The 15087-nt window shown below is 44.8% G+C and overlaps 1 protein-coding gene and 1 long non-coding RNA gene across 2 annotated transcripts in view; one reads left to right on the top strand and one right to left on the bottom strand.

Moving 5' to 3' along the window:
* The window catches only part of FABP6 (fatty acid binding protein 6), a 191452-nt gene that overhangs the window by 78535 nt on the left and 97830 nt on the right, over positions 1-15087 (top strand). The window lies entirely within an intron of this gene.
* Positions 494-6697, bottom strand: LOC131190126 (uncharacterized). The gene is made up of 3 exons (XR_009153230.1): positions 6607-6697; positions 4465-4586; positions 494-741 (listed from the first exon to the last, which is right to left on the bottom strand). It is a non-coding gene; the product is annotated as an uncharacterized LOC131190126 (long non-coding RNA).

Genomic DNA, 15087 nt, shown 5'->3' with positions numbered 1-15087 from the left:
AAGTTATGTACTACTTGAAAAGTAGTAATTGGGTTTAACCATCCCCAGTGCTTCTTGTGGCAATGCGTTCGGAAAGACATCACAGGTGACTCTCCTGAAACTACTGCCTTACTTGAAGTAATCGGGAAAGAAGAAAGTTATTTTATTGCATAAGCAGGTTGCATTTTATCTCTGTTTAAGATGCTTCTTTCTGCTACTAAAATTGGAGGATCAATAGAGCTGCATGAAATTTACTTATTTATACATCTATCATCTATCTATCTATCTATCTATCTATCTATCTATCTATCTATCTATCTATCTATCTATCTATCTATCTATCTTCTTCTTCATCATCATCATCATATATCTTCTATCATCTATCTGTCTCTCACATCATACAGTTCTAGGTTTTTACAATGCAATGGCAGGAGCGACAGAACCCCCTGAAATTAATGTATTTGTTTATTTGCTATTCCGATAGGGAGCCGCTATTTTCACTTTGTCCATCAGTAGTCTCTGAGCCTTCACAGTACAGATATGAACCTTTTTTTAAAAAAAAAAATGCGAGACGCAGTTTTGAGCCAGCAGGAAATTCTGCCAGACTGGCCTTTGGTCTGAGCCAGCAGGGAACATCACACATTCTGATGCAGTTCAGCTACTGGAAACAGGAGATTCAGCTTTATGAACTCTGCTGGGTTCTGACTCAACCATCATCAGGGGCTGACATAGCTCTGTCGTGTTTTTAAGTTGCTGATCCAGCTGAAAAAAAAAAGAGTCACATCTAATATAGTTCAAAGCATCTTGCAAGACATATATGCAAGCGGGCTGTTATTCACAACAGCTTAGCCCCTAATAAAAATGAGTCTTAAAGATGTGACCAATGCCCTTAGCTCATGTCTTACTTCTGCCAAGCTCAGCATAGGTGCCTGGCATTCAGCATCACGTTTCTCATTGCCTGCATAGTAAATGATAATAACTACGGTTCACAGGGCTGAATTAAAAGGAATATAGTACGTTTAAAAATGCAAACAGTAAATTCCGTTTAAAGCATCACATTATTTTCCTTGTCTGCAGTAGAGAGCTAATTTTACTGCTTTAGAGTAAACAGGTTTGACTCCTAGTGACTCCTAGTGACTTCATGGATGCATTCATGGATGCTTCTTGGCCCTAACATGAAAAAAAAATGCTGTTGTTTTTTTCTGGGATGTTTATTAGATTACCTCCTTGGGCTTTGCTTCAAGTCTCTCATTCAAATACAATATACATTCAGTACCAACCCTGCTTAATTTGTCAAGATAATGGGAATTTAATGGCATTTAAAAGCCATCACACTAGCAACTGTGACACAACCTTTGGGTTTGTTAACATCACTTTCTAATCACGTTTTTTAAAATGACCTTTTAAAACTATCTTAAAGCTAATAGAGATATTCAAAACAACAAGTTTTGTGAAGCCATGAGTTTAACATAGTTCCAGTATTAAAGAAAAATTAAATAGAATTGTTAGAATTTGAAACGAATCACAAAAAGCTAAATCAGGCTTTCATCATCATCGTCTTCTTTTAACAACCCCATAATCCCTTGCGGGGTGAAGTCTGGGCAACTGAATGGAGCTAGCAGAATGTTTTAATGGCCGGATGCCCTTCCTGTTGCCAATGCAGAGTTTTGATCAGCAGATATATTCTCAGTGTGCCCAGAGAGAGAAATATCTGTCTCTACCTAGGATCGAACTCACAACCTCCTGACTGTGAGGCGAGGGCTCCACCTCTAGGTCACTGCACCACTCCAAAAAGTTAAATCAGACTTTAATGCAAGAATATTATAAATGAATCATTTATAATAATAGACAAAGAAATAGTACCTTTATGGAAACTAAATTGTTTAGTCTATCTTAAATTGTAACAGAAATTTGAGATTTTGTAATTTCAGAAATTTGACACTATAGGGAGCTAATATTTCTATTCCAGGCATAAAAATTAAGAAAAAGGGAGGGAGGGGGGGCTTCTCCTTTGTCTTTGCGAATGTTTATTACACTACTTTAGAAGTTTAAAAGGTTGGTTGCCATTGAGACAAACTCAAATCCTGACACATCCATACAGTTTTCCTGGCACGATACAAAATGGTTTGCCTTTGCATTTCTGGAGTCTTCTGAACTGATCTTACAACTCCAGAAGATAGTATCAATATTGAAACTGAGCTTAAAAGATTAGAAAACTGGGCTGAAATTGAATTTTAATAGCAATACAAATGCAAGCAAAGTCCTTTATATAAGAGAAAAAAGTAAGAGAAAATTCCACCTAGTTTACAAGAGCACTTATGAAAGGGATGTTGAATTTGTAATTAATGTAATAAATCACAAGGTATATATAGGCTCCGTTTTGCACCTAACCAAGTTTTGCACCTAATGAAGATACAGTTGTAGAAGAATATTTTTTTTTTGTTGCCAATCCGTAAGGAATCTTCATTTGGTCCCTTAACCCACATATGAAAATATCTGAAGTGTCTTTAACTGGACCAGCTTGAAAGCAATGTTCCATCCTTGAGCCAATGTATGTAATGGCAAAGGCAAACTGGTTATGCTTTAGTTGACTTGGTTCACATAAACTATTATGTTCAGTGTTCAGATTCATGTAACAAAGCCAAAACTGAACAAACCCTTTGCAGTGCTAGGGAAGACACTTAGTAGTTCTGCACACTATCATGAGCTATGGTTTGTTTAATAATGGATTAAAATGTTACAAATAGTATATCTCATTCTAGATAGGTCTGAATTAATCTTTTCAAGACTTTTGGCTGTGTGAATCAAGCAAATTGTGGCTTGTTATATTACTGTTAACCATGGGTTAGCAAGATTTATGACTCCTATCCTATATTTAGCCATCAATTAATATCAGCTTCTGATGGTAATACAGATATATGTAGAATAACTAGTCTTACATGAGATTAGGTGGGTCCAATGCCTAAGGCCAAGTTTATAAATTAAGGCAAGCTACTGTAAATTGTATTGTTGTACTGTAAAGACAAGCTACTATAAATTAAGACAAGCTACTGTAAATTGTTTCAAATCAAGAAACTAGTGTGTTAATAGAGCCAGCTATGGTTTGTTCATTAAGTAAAATATATTTATTTATTGAATTATTTATTATTTCTTCAGAAGCTCAAGATGGCATATTTAGCACACTCTCCTCATATTTTTCTCCACATGAAAAACCACCATGAAAGGGTGGCAGCGGGGGCGGGGGGGAGCTGGAAGAGAATGATTAAAGAATGATTATAATATCCCAAAGTCCCCAACATGGTTCCATAGTTGGTTCTTTTTGCTTTGAGCCTGACACTTTAACCATTCCACCATACTCCCTTAGTGTCCCCCCATCTGTAATCTGAGTCACATAAGTTTTTAAGAGATAATATGTTTTGCTTATTTTCATTTACCATATTGTACGATCTTAGTCCATTGAAGTGTGAGCTGAAAATTTAGCCTGCTATGTAAACCCAAGAAATTTGGTTTATGTAGCAAACCACAGTTAACCCAATTATGACTTAGTATAGTATGTGAATTATATTACTTTATACAGATAAATACAGATAATATAAAAATGTTATTAATATTTTATTCCTTTCTATAAAAACAGTTATTTTTCTCTTTCCCTTGTGAGAATGTGAATTATTGTAAAAGGATTTCAACCAAAATTGTGGTAAGGTCAAAATATCATTTATATTCCAAATGTAATTAGCCCAGTTGACCAAGTACCCGTAAATTAGGAGCTTCTTTAAACAATAACTTACTGTACCTCATGTCAAAATTATTTCCTTTACTTCAGAATTTTAAAAATTATCCATCTGTACCAGCGTATTTAATCATTTTTACACTTTCAAAACTATTAGGAACTAATGAACAACATATGTCTAAATAACTTAGGCTCTTTTATGAAGCATATTTTTTATTGGGAAGGGTGTCTATTTTTTTAAGTTAAGAAACTTTGCACTGTTAATTCACCTAAAAGCCGGCTTTGATCTTATCTTAGTTTCCAGAAATACATGGGCTAGATCATATACTGCAATAAGGTATTGTTCAGTTTAACTAGGGTTTCTTGAAATTTGATGACTACCACAATGAAATGGATTCATACATGTTAATCTAAAATCAAATGATATCATGGCTTGTGGTATGATTGAATAAGTATCTCCTAGTGGCAAATCAGATTTATAAATCGTGTGTAGCTGAAATACAGAAGAATTCAGTCAAAAATTGTGTATATGTATATATGCCACGTGTTGCAATGATCAACAATTTATTTTATTGATCTATGATATGTAAATTCATTCATAGGAAAAGAACATTTTGTGTACTTTTGGGTCTACTGCAGATGGTGAACACTTTTAATTGGAACAAGGCAGATATTGGACATCTGGTTCTTACAATGAAAAACACACACATTCTTTTAAGAATTTTCCAAAAATCAACAGGAGTAGGAAGTCATACCGGTAGTAACTGAGGCACAAAGATGAACCAAGAATTGCATGCACAGTCAGCAGAGGGCTGTAGAAGACAGGATGCCAACTGAAGCTATATTGCTCTGCAAAGCCTTGATATGTTTGTGCAGGCTTGTCACCATTTCAAAGTTTAAAAAAAGGGAGAACAAAAAGAAAGAGAACAAAGATGACTAAGAGTTAGCTCATGAAACACAAGAAATGCAATTAAAAACTGTTCATTTTTACAGAAAAAAATAGGCAGGGATGAATGACAGCAGTTCCAAATATCTAAAGGAAAGGGAACAAATTGTTCACTTGGAGAAATTGAGTGAATTGCCAAGATTTGCAGCCCAATATCAGATCATTTACTTTATGACAGAGGAGTTAAACACGCTTCTTGTTTTGTATGTTATGTTACAATATAAGAATCAGTTACTGATGTAGTCTTAAGGTGCTGTGTAGTACATTGATGTATGCATTTACTCAATTGCAACTCTCTGCATCTTCAGTGCATTTCCTCCAATGGTAACTGTAAAGATGACAACTGTCCTAAAAGGATATCAAATGATATCTGTTTTGGAAAGGCTTAAAGAAGCTTAGACCAGTTTCTAGGTCATTCTAAAGCTGTAAGATCGACTCATCAAGCCTCTGTATGCTCCACCACCGCCTGTAAATTTGGGTATAGTATTATGGGTAAATGCAGCACTCTGGCTTTCGTCTACCTGGAGGAAGCCAGGAAGCACAACTTTTAATAAAATAAAGTATTGCTTTATTTTGTTTTTATTTGGCAATTACACATTTCTATCTCAACTTCTCTAGGGTGCAAAATAACATTTATGCTTCTATTTTCCTTTCATTTACACAACAGAAATGCATGTAACTTCATCTGTTAGTGAGACCTAGATATTTTCATAATACAGTGGGGCTTTGAATTTGGTTATCCTCAATTCTAGGCCACCCCTTTAAACGCTACATCTATTGACTTTTAAAAGCAAGGACAAGCATCTTCTCTAGTTACGCTTTCACATGAACTTAGGATCCGGCTTATGATCAATGTTTAGTTAAAGCATACGGTAGTTTGTTGGCTTTGGCTTAATGTGTTGTATGTACCCAGCCATAATGATCTATGAACGATGTATTTTGGTTTAGAATGTTGCTAGTCCATCTGATTTATTCTGTACCTTATAAACCATGGCTTAGTGATTTGAGAACCAGGTCATATGGTGGACATTGCTCTGTTTAAGGGCTAGCATACTACTTCTTTTTATCTTTCTTTTTTTAGGACACCCATGTTTTCAAGATACATTGAGAAAATCCTAGGCTGTCCTAGTTCAAGATATCTGTTGATTTGGAGGATCTTTCCTTAAGTCTGTATATTATACCTACTACCATCTTACTTTCTGTTTATTATATTCTTTGCTGTTTCTCTGTCCTTATGTGAGCGCTTGTGTGACAATCTTTATTTATGGTTGCTTTAAACCTCATTGTGATTATTTTAAGTTTAATTTATACAGTCTGTAAACTATTCAGAATAATTTGATTGGAGGGGAAATAAATTATTCCTATCCTCTAACTTGCTGTTTCTCAAGTTTGGCAACTTTAAGAGGGACAGACTTGGAGTTGAAGTCTACTTAACAAAGTTGTGAAGCCAAGAAACACTTGCTCTGACTTGAAGCAAAACTGTTAATAGCAACTCTTCCGCCCTCATTTTCAAGTCAAAGAACATTTTACCTAATAGGGCTAGCAGAGGCAGACAGCAACTGTCCAGATGACCACTAAATGGCTGCAGAAAATTAGAGGTGTGCTGATTCTCATTGCTGCCAGCTGGATTTATGCATTTCAGATCTATTGTCTTAATTTAAGACTGTTTAAGCAATTTTGATTGGGTGTGTGCATGGCAGCACGTTCATTGAGAAAGTATGAAATACTATCTAAGGCTGAGGTCTTCATGGGCACATCTACCAATCTGCTTGGCAACAAAGTAAACATCATTTGCTGCCACCTTCTTTCGGAATTATTTTTCAAGTTCCCTAAGCTATAGCACTGAGATTTTCTGATGGTCTCTCATCTAAACACTAGCCAGAGTTGATCCTGATTAGCCAAAGTCAACTAAGTGCAGCCACCTGCTGTGACCTGATAGATTAGGGCTTACCTATGGGACACGGTGAAAGGTCGGCAGTTCAGCGGTTCGAATCCCTAGTTCCGCGTAACAGGGTGAGCTCCCGTTATTTGTCCCAGCTTCTGCCAACCTAGCAGTTTGAAAGCACGTAAAAAAATGCAAGTAGAAAAATAGGGACTGTTAGATTCGGGCAATAACGAGGCAAGAGACCAGGGTAGTGACAACAGCTCTTTACTATAGGATGACCCAGCAACTCGGGCTGGGAAAAACCTCTCTTTATATACAGTTTAGCCGGAGGCTTCAACCAATCAGCAACGTGCTTTTTTCCCGCCAAAACATTTAAAGATACATTACACTCCTTCCCTCCCAGAAAACACTTTACCACTATTTACATGAAATTTACATATTATTTTTCAACGTAATCACGCAAGTAGACTGGGCGTCTCCTGACTCTTTCGGACCTGCGCAATTCATTCTCTGGGAGTGAGTCGAGCTGACCGGAGGGACTGTCTGTTCCTCTCAGCTCCTCCTCCAGGCCATCCGGCCCTGGATTATTTGCAGAGTCGTCCCTGCTGTTTTTTGAAGGAACCTGTTGGCGTCGCTGGACCTCCTGGAACTCAGATAAGTCCCGCGTTTGCCCCGGGTTTGAGTCAGCTGTGGAATCAAACATTGTATAGTCAGGGCCTGTTTCGTCTAATTCGGATTGTTCGGTTATGCGTTTTCTTATTTGGTCTATGTGGCGCTTCCATACCCGGCCATCCTTTATCTCCACTAAATATGATTTGGGACCTGTTATTTCTAGGATTTTTCCTGCTAACCAGGTCGGGCCTTCGCTATAGTTGTGTGCCCACACTAGGTCGCCTATTGCCATCCCTCTTGTTTTACCGAGTGCCCCCTTGTAACCGTCTGGTGTGTAGTTCGGGTTTAAGCGGTCTAGTGGGCACCTGAGCTTCCGACCCATTAATAACTCTGCGGGGCTTCTGCCAGTTGTGACACAGGGGGTTCTGTGTTGGACGGCCAGGAAGGTATCGATTTTTGTTTGCCAGTCGCCTGGCCTGATCCTGGACAATGCTTCTTTTGCGCTCCGAACGGAACGTTCTGCAAGGCCATTCGTCGCAGGGTGGAAAGGCGCCGAGAGGACATGCCGGATGCCCTCTTCTGCCAAGTACCCCTCAAACTGGGTTGCCGTGAATTGCGGGCCGTTATCGGAGACTAAAGTGTCGGGCAACCCGTGGGTTACAAATAGGTGCCGTAGGACTGAGATCACAGCCTCGGCTGTCATGGATCTCATGAGAATGATTTCTAGCCATTTGGAGTAGGCATCGACTACCACCAGAAAGGTTTGGCCGTGGAAGGGGCCGGCAAAATCGATGTGTATCCTAGACCAGGGCCCTTGGGGTTTCTCCCATTCCCGAATCGGGGCCGTTGGGGGTAGCGGTCTAGACTCCTGGCAGGCCTGGCATTTCCCTACCCTCTCAGCAATTTCCGAGTCCATTAAGGGCCACCACACATAGCTTCTCGCTAGACCCTTCATCCTCACGATCCCTGGGTGACCTTCGTGAAGGAGATCCAATACCTTTTTTCTTAGTTTCTCCGGGATCACCACTCGATCCCCCCATAGCAGGCACCCCCCTTGAGCCGAAAGTTCCCCCCGTTTTTTTACAAACTCTTTAAAACGCTCGCCCGGCGCAGCGGGCCAACCTCTTTGTACCCAACCCATTACAGTTCGAATTGTAATGTCCTTATACGAAGCCCGAGCCACCTCCTTGGATGTGACTGGGCCAGAGTCCAAAGAGTCAATTAGCAGAACTGGTATCCCCGGAGTGGGGTCTTCAATAGTCTCTGGTAACGGGCATCTGCTCAGTGCGTCTGCATGCCCTAATTCCTTTCCTGGCCGGTGTAGCAATTTGTAAGAATATGCTGCCAGGAAGATAGTCCATCGGGTCAGTCTTGGCGAAAGTGCCACGGGCGTTGGGCGATCGCCTGCCAGCAGACCTAGCAAAGGTCTATGTTATGTATTAACGTTGTACCTTTAAATATTTGAGCGGGAAATCAGCACGTTGCTGATTGGTGAAACCTCAACAGAACTGTATAAAAGGAGAGGTTTTTCCCCCAGCCTGTTGCTGGGTTCACCCTATATTAAAGAGCTGTTGTCACTACCCTGGTCTCCAGCCTCGTTACTTCCCGAACTCAACATTGGCGACGAAGGTGGGATCTCGAGGCTAAGGAGAACCAGAACCGAGCTGAAGCACGCTAGTTCCGAACCCAGCAAACTCAGGGCAGAAACGCGGAAATGGCAAACACGCCACCCGCACCGTACAACCCGGTCAAGGAGAAATGGGGAACGATATGACCCGTTTGACTTCCTAGAAGCCAACGAACTACAGGGGATTCCGGATAACCGCAAACGGGCTTACTTCTTAAGCCATTGTGGGCCGGAGGTCATCGAGATTGCGGAAGCCCTGGCAGAGCCAACGCCGATACAATCGGTATCGTGGCCGACTCTGCAGACTTTGCTGAAGAACCATTTCGCGCCGGCCCGTCAAATATGTGCAGCGGTTTGAATTCGGAGAGCGTAGACAGATGGAGGGCGAATCCATCGGTGACTACATGGCCGCTAAGAAGAGCGCCCAAGGACTGCGGATACCGAGACCTAGACGAGGTGCTACTCGAGCAACTCATCCGAGGGGTCAAGGACATCCGTCTGGCGGCGGCTGCTAGCAAAGAGCAACCTGACACTAGCCAACGCCTGGACGAAGCCAGAGCACACGAAATGTCTACTAAAGCAGCAGAGACCCTGCAAAGCCTCTTCAATCCAAGGCGAGCTCAAAGCCAACGCCAGTACACCAGGAGGAGATTCAGTCCGAATCCGGCGGTGAGGCGAGGAGGAGGAGGAGGAAGGGTCTGCCGGACGGCGACACTGAGGACCGTGGCGAGTGCGGAAGCTGCGGAGGGCAGCATCAGCGCCAACGCTGCAGGTTTAAAGACGCAACATGCGGCGGTGTGGGAAGAAAGGGCACTTAGCTCAGGTTTGCAGGCGGCCCAACCTTCCCGCCGAAAATTCAAATCGGCCAATCAAAGCGGAACCGGAAAGGCGGCCCGCGATTGGTTCAAACAAGAAAGGCGAAGTCTAACCAAGCGACTGTCATTATAGGCGCGCCTCAACCAAAGTGGAAAGAAGATTTTCACAAAGCCCAAGATCGAGGGAGTAAGGTGCAGGCTTGAAGTAGACACGGGATCAGCGATCACCATCATGTCCTGGGACACTCTGGCGAAGTCGCTGCCGTCCGTCGCGGAGCGCCACCTGCAAGCACAGCGGCTACGAGTGCCACGACTACCAGGGAATCGCATCCCTGTTCGAGGGACCACCTCCGTCCGAGTCGAGTATGGTCCACATAAAAGACCCTGCCCATCACGATCGTCGAAGGAACTCTGCCCAGTCTGTTGGGACTAGACTGGTTTCGTGCCCTGGGCATGGGAGTGACTGGCATCTACAGAAGTGACTGTAACCTGAAAGACATTCTCTTTAACGAGTTCAAGATGTCTTCAAGGACTGCCTGGGCAAGTACAAGGGGACCCCTATTTCCTTCAACTTAGACCCCAGGTAGCCCCATTAGGCTTAAGGCGAGGAGAGTCCTTTGCCCTAAAACCAAAATTGATAAGGAGCTGGACAAGCTCATTAATCAGGGATCTTGGTGCCAGTCGATCACGCAAAGTGGGAGACGCCAATCGTCACCCCATAAAACCGGACGGGTCAATTAGAATTTGCGCTGACTACAAGGCGACGCTTAACAAAGCCTTACAGAAAAGCGCTTACCGGTTCCGTGGTGCAACACTTATTGCACTCTTTGGGGCAAGGGCAAGTCTTTGCAAAGTTAGACTTGGCCCAAGCCTACCAACAACTGCCAGTAGACGCCCGCACAGCCAAGCCCAAACGATTGTGACGCACAGGGGGCCTTCAAGTGCACCCGATTGCAATTTGGGGTCAGTGTGGCACCAGGGCTGTTCCAAAACCTGATGGAACGACTACTGCAGGGCTCCCAGGGTAGTTCCTACTTGATGATGTCCTAATTTCAGGGAAAACATGGAGGAATTGGGGAGCGGTTAAGAAAGGTCTTGAGCATTTTCCGGACAGCCGGATTAAAAGTCAAGACAAACAAATGCCAGATAGGGGTCGAATCGGTCGATTTCTTGGGCTACCGGATAGACAAGAAAGGAATTCACCCTACTGAGAGCAAGGTTAAGGCAATTAGAAGGCTCCAGCGCCCAAAAACAAAGCAGAGCTGCAGGCATTCCTGGATTGGTTAATTTTACGCGGTCTTTTAAAGAACAAAGCAACCGTTCTTGGAACCGCTGCATAGGCTCTTAGGAAAAATACTGTTTGGTCTTGGGAAAGTCAGAAAATAGGGCTTTTGAAGCAGTAAAGAACCTGCTCTCAAGTGATAGCCTGCTCATCCAATATCACGACTCATTACCCTAGTGCTGGTTTGCGATCGTCCCCTTATGGGGTGGGGCTGTACTCAGCCATAGACTTCAAACGGCACAGAAGCCCCTATAGCGTTCTACTCTAGAACGATGTCCTCCCCAGAGAGGAACTACAGCCAATTAGACAAAGAAGCACTAGCCATTGTATCAGGGGTCAAAAAATTCCATGAGTATGTCTTTGGGCGGCATTTTGAAATCGTGACTGACCACAGACCGCTACTAGGAATACTGGCTGGCGACCGCCCAACGCCTGTGGCACTTTCGCCACGCTTGACCCGCTGGACTATATTCTTAGCAGCTTATTCGTACAAGCTGCAGCATCGACCAGGAAAAGAAGTGGGGCATGCGGACGCGTTAAGCCGATGTCCACTACCAGGGGCGATCAAGACCCCACTCCGGGACACCCATCCTACTTATTGACTCTTTGGACTCTGGCCCAGTCACATCTAAGGAAGTGGCTCGGGCATCATACCGACATTGTGTTAAGGACTGTACTCGGTTGGGTACAGAGGGTGGCCGCTGCGGGCGAAAGGTTCAAAGAATTTGTTAAAAACGAGATGAGCTCTCGGCTCAAGGGGTGCCTGTTATGGGGTGATCGTGTAATAATTCCTGAAAAGTTAAGGGAAAGGTATTGGACCTCCTCCACGAGGTCACCCAGGGATCGTAAGGATGAAGGGGTTAGCCAGAAGCTATGTATGGTGGCCACTCATGGACGCAGAGATTGCTGAGAGGGTAGGGAAATGCCAGGCTTGCCAAGAGTCCAGACCGCTACCCCAACGGCCCCAGTCAGAGAATGGGAAAAGCCCCAAGGGCCCTGGTCAAGAATCCACATTGATTTTGCTGGCCCTTTCACGGCCAAACATTCCTAATAGTTGTGGATGCATTTTCTAAATGGTTGGAGGTCATACTCATGAAATCCACTACGGCGAAGCAGTAATCGCAACCCTGCGCCACCTATTCGCAACTCACGGGTTGCGGACACTCTGGTGTCCGACAATGAGCCTCAATTCACGGCAGCCCAGTTTGAAGAATACCTGGCAGAGGAAGGCATCCGACATGCCCTCTCTGCGCCTTTCCACCCTGCGTCGAATGGCCTTGCAGGCGTTCCGTCCGGGCGCTAAGGAGGCATTGTCCAGGCTCAAGCCAGGTGACTGGCAAACAAAATAGACTTTCCTAGCAATCCAGCACAGAACCCCAAGCACGGCCACCGGAAAAGCCCAGCCGAATTGCTAATGGGACGGAAACTCCGGTGCCCACTGGACCGTTTGAATCCCCATTACACACCAGAGGGTTACAAGGAAAACTAGAAAAGACAAGGGAAATGAGCATAGGCGACCGGTGTGGGCCGAAACTATGGGGACGGCCCTAGTTGGCTCACAGGACAAATAATTAAAGTAACTGGCCCAAAATCATACGTGGTAGAGCTACCAGACAACAGAGTGTGGGCGCCACATAGATCAGTTAAGGAAACGAATAACTGACCAAACTGAACCAAATGAAACATATCATGACCAATACCAATTTGATTCCACAGCCAACAATGACCCGGGAGGCGCAAGACTTAGCTGAGGTCCCAGAGTTCCAGCGACGCCATCAGGTCCCGAGGAACAGCAAGGAAAATTCAAAATTAATCAAGGCGGATGGCCAAGAAAAAGAGTCGGCCAATAATCCGGAGCCCGATGGCCCAGAGAAAGAGCTGGGAGGAGAAAACAGCCCCTCCGACCAGCTCAAAACACCACCCAGAACTGAACCGCGCAGGTCAGAAAGAACTAGGAGACGCCCAGGTTATTTGCGTGACTACGTCGAAAAATAACATGTGAATGATATGTAAATAGAGACAAAGTGTTTTCTGGGAGGGGAGGAGTGTTATGTATTAACGTTGTACCTTTAAATATTTGAGCGGGAAATCAGCACGTTGCTGATTGGACGAAGCCTCCAGCAGAACTGTATAAAAGGAGAGGTTTTTCCCCCAGCCTGTTGCTGGGTTCACCCTATATTAAAGAGCTGTTGTCACTACCCTGGTCTCCAGCCTCGTTACTTCCCGAACTCAACATTTCACGACCAAATACATACTCATGGAATTTCTTTACCCCTGAGACTATAGCCAAGGCTTCCTTATCAAGCTGGCTATAATTCCTTTCAGTTGATGACATGGTTCGGGAGTAGTATGCAATAGGGGCTTCTGTGCCATTAGGTAACCTGTGGCTGAGCACAGCCCCCACCCCATAGGGAGATGCATCGCAGCTTAACACTAGTGGTAGTGTGCCATTGTACTGGATAAGGAGGCTATCACTCGTTAGGAGATTTTTTACCCCTTCGAATGCCCTAGCTTCTGCCTTTCCCCAAGACCATGCAGCCGTCTTTGCTAGTAATTTATGCAGCGGCTCGGCTACCGTTGCCTTATTCCTTAAGAATACTGCGTAGAAGTTGACCAGACCCAAGAATGCCTGTAACTCCGTTTTGTTCTTTGGAACCGGGGCCTTCCTGATGGCCCGTACCTTGCTCTCAGTGGGGTGAATCCCTTCCCTGTCTATCCGGTAGCCCAGGAATTCCACAGACTCAACCCCGATCTGGCATTTGTTCAGTTTAACCGTGAGACCGGCAGACCGGAAAATGCCCAAAACTTTTCGCAGCCGTATCCCTAATTCCTCTAGGTTTTCAGCGGATACCAGTACATCGTCAAAGTATGGTACCACCCCTGGTAGGCCCTGCAATAGCCGCTCCATCAGGTTCTGAAATAACCCTGGAGCCACACTAACCCCAAACTGTAATCGGGTACACTTAAAAGCCCCTCTGTGAGTCACGATTGTCTGCGCTTCGGCTGTGCTGCTATCTACGGGCAGCTGTTGATAGGCTTGGGCCAAGTCTAGCTTGGCAAAAACTTGCCCTTGCCCCATTGAGTGCAGTAAGTGCTGTACCACCGGAACGGGGTAAGCACTCTTTTGCAACGCTTTGTTAAGCGTTGCCTTGTAGTCAGCGCAAATACGGACCGATCCGTCCGGTTTGACTGGGGTGACTATAGGGGTCTCCCACTTAGCATGGTCAACTGGCACTAGAATTCCCTGGTTTACTAGCTTGTCCAGTTCCCGGTCAATCCTGGGCTTTAGGGCGAACGGGACCCTCCTAGCCTTTAGACGGATAGGGGCAACTTGGGGGTCTAAGTTAAAGGAGATAGGGGTCCCCGTGTACTTGCCCAGGCAGTCTCTGAAAACGTCCCCAAATTCTTTCACGAGTTCGTCTTTGAGGTCGACTTCGGTTCTGAAGATTCCAGTCACTCCCATGCCCAATGCTCGGAACCAGTCCAGTCCCAACAAGCTTGGCAGGGTCCCATCGACGATGGTGATGGGCAGAGTTTTCTTGTACTTTCCATATTCGACGTGGACGGACGTTGCCCCTCGGACGGGGATGCGATTCCCCTGGTAGTCCTGTACTTTTAGTCTTTGTGGTTGCAGCTTGCGCTTTGCGATGGCGGGTAAGGCTCTCACGAGGTTGTCCCAGGACATGATCGTGATCGATGAGCCGGTGTCCACCTCCAATCGGCACGGCACCCCCTCAATCTTTGCTTTTGTGAAGATTTTCTTTTCTAGGCGTGTTGATGCGTGACCCACTCTCACGACAGTTTGATTCAATTTCGCCTTTTTAAACTGACCACTCATGGGCGCTTGCCGTTCCGCTCTGATTGGCGGGTTTGAATTTTTGGCGGGAAGGTTGGGGAGCTCGACAGACCTGTGCTAGGTGCCCCTTCCTTTCGCATCGCCGACAAGTTGCATCTTTAAATCTGCATTGTTGTCGTTGGTGTTGCCCTCCGCAACTCGCGCAGTCGCCCCGGTCGTCTTTCTCCGGCCTCCCGGTGTGGAAAACTCCTTCCTCCTCCTCACCGTCCGATTCGGCCTGGACCTCTTCATTGTGGACCGGGGTTGATTTCGCACCAGACGTTGGTGTGAGCTGCTTTTGTTGGGTTTCCACAGCTTGGGTAGACATCTCGTGAGCCCTGGCCGTCCAAGGCGTTTGCCAGCGTTAGGTTGCTTT

The sequence above is a fragment of the Ahaetulla prasina genome, chromosome 2, assembly GCF_028640845.1.
Source record: "Ahaetulla prasina isolate Xishuangbanna chromosome 2, ASM2864084v1, whole genome shotgun sequence".
Lineage (NCBI taxonomy): Eukaryota > Metazoa > Chordata > Lepidosauria > Squamata > Colubridae > Ahaetulla > Ahaetulla prasina.
This window is presented reverse-complemented; position numbering and strand designations above follow the sequence as displayed.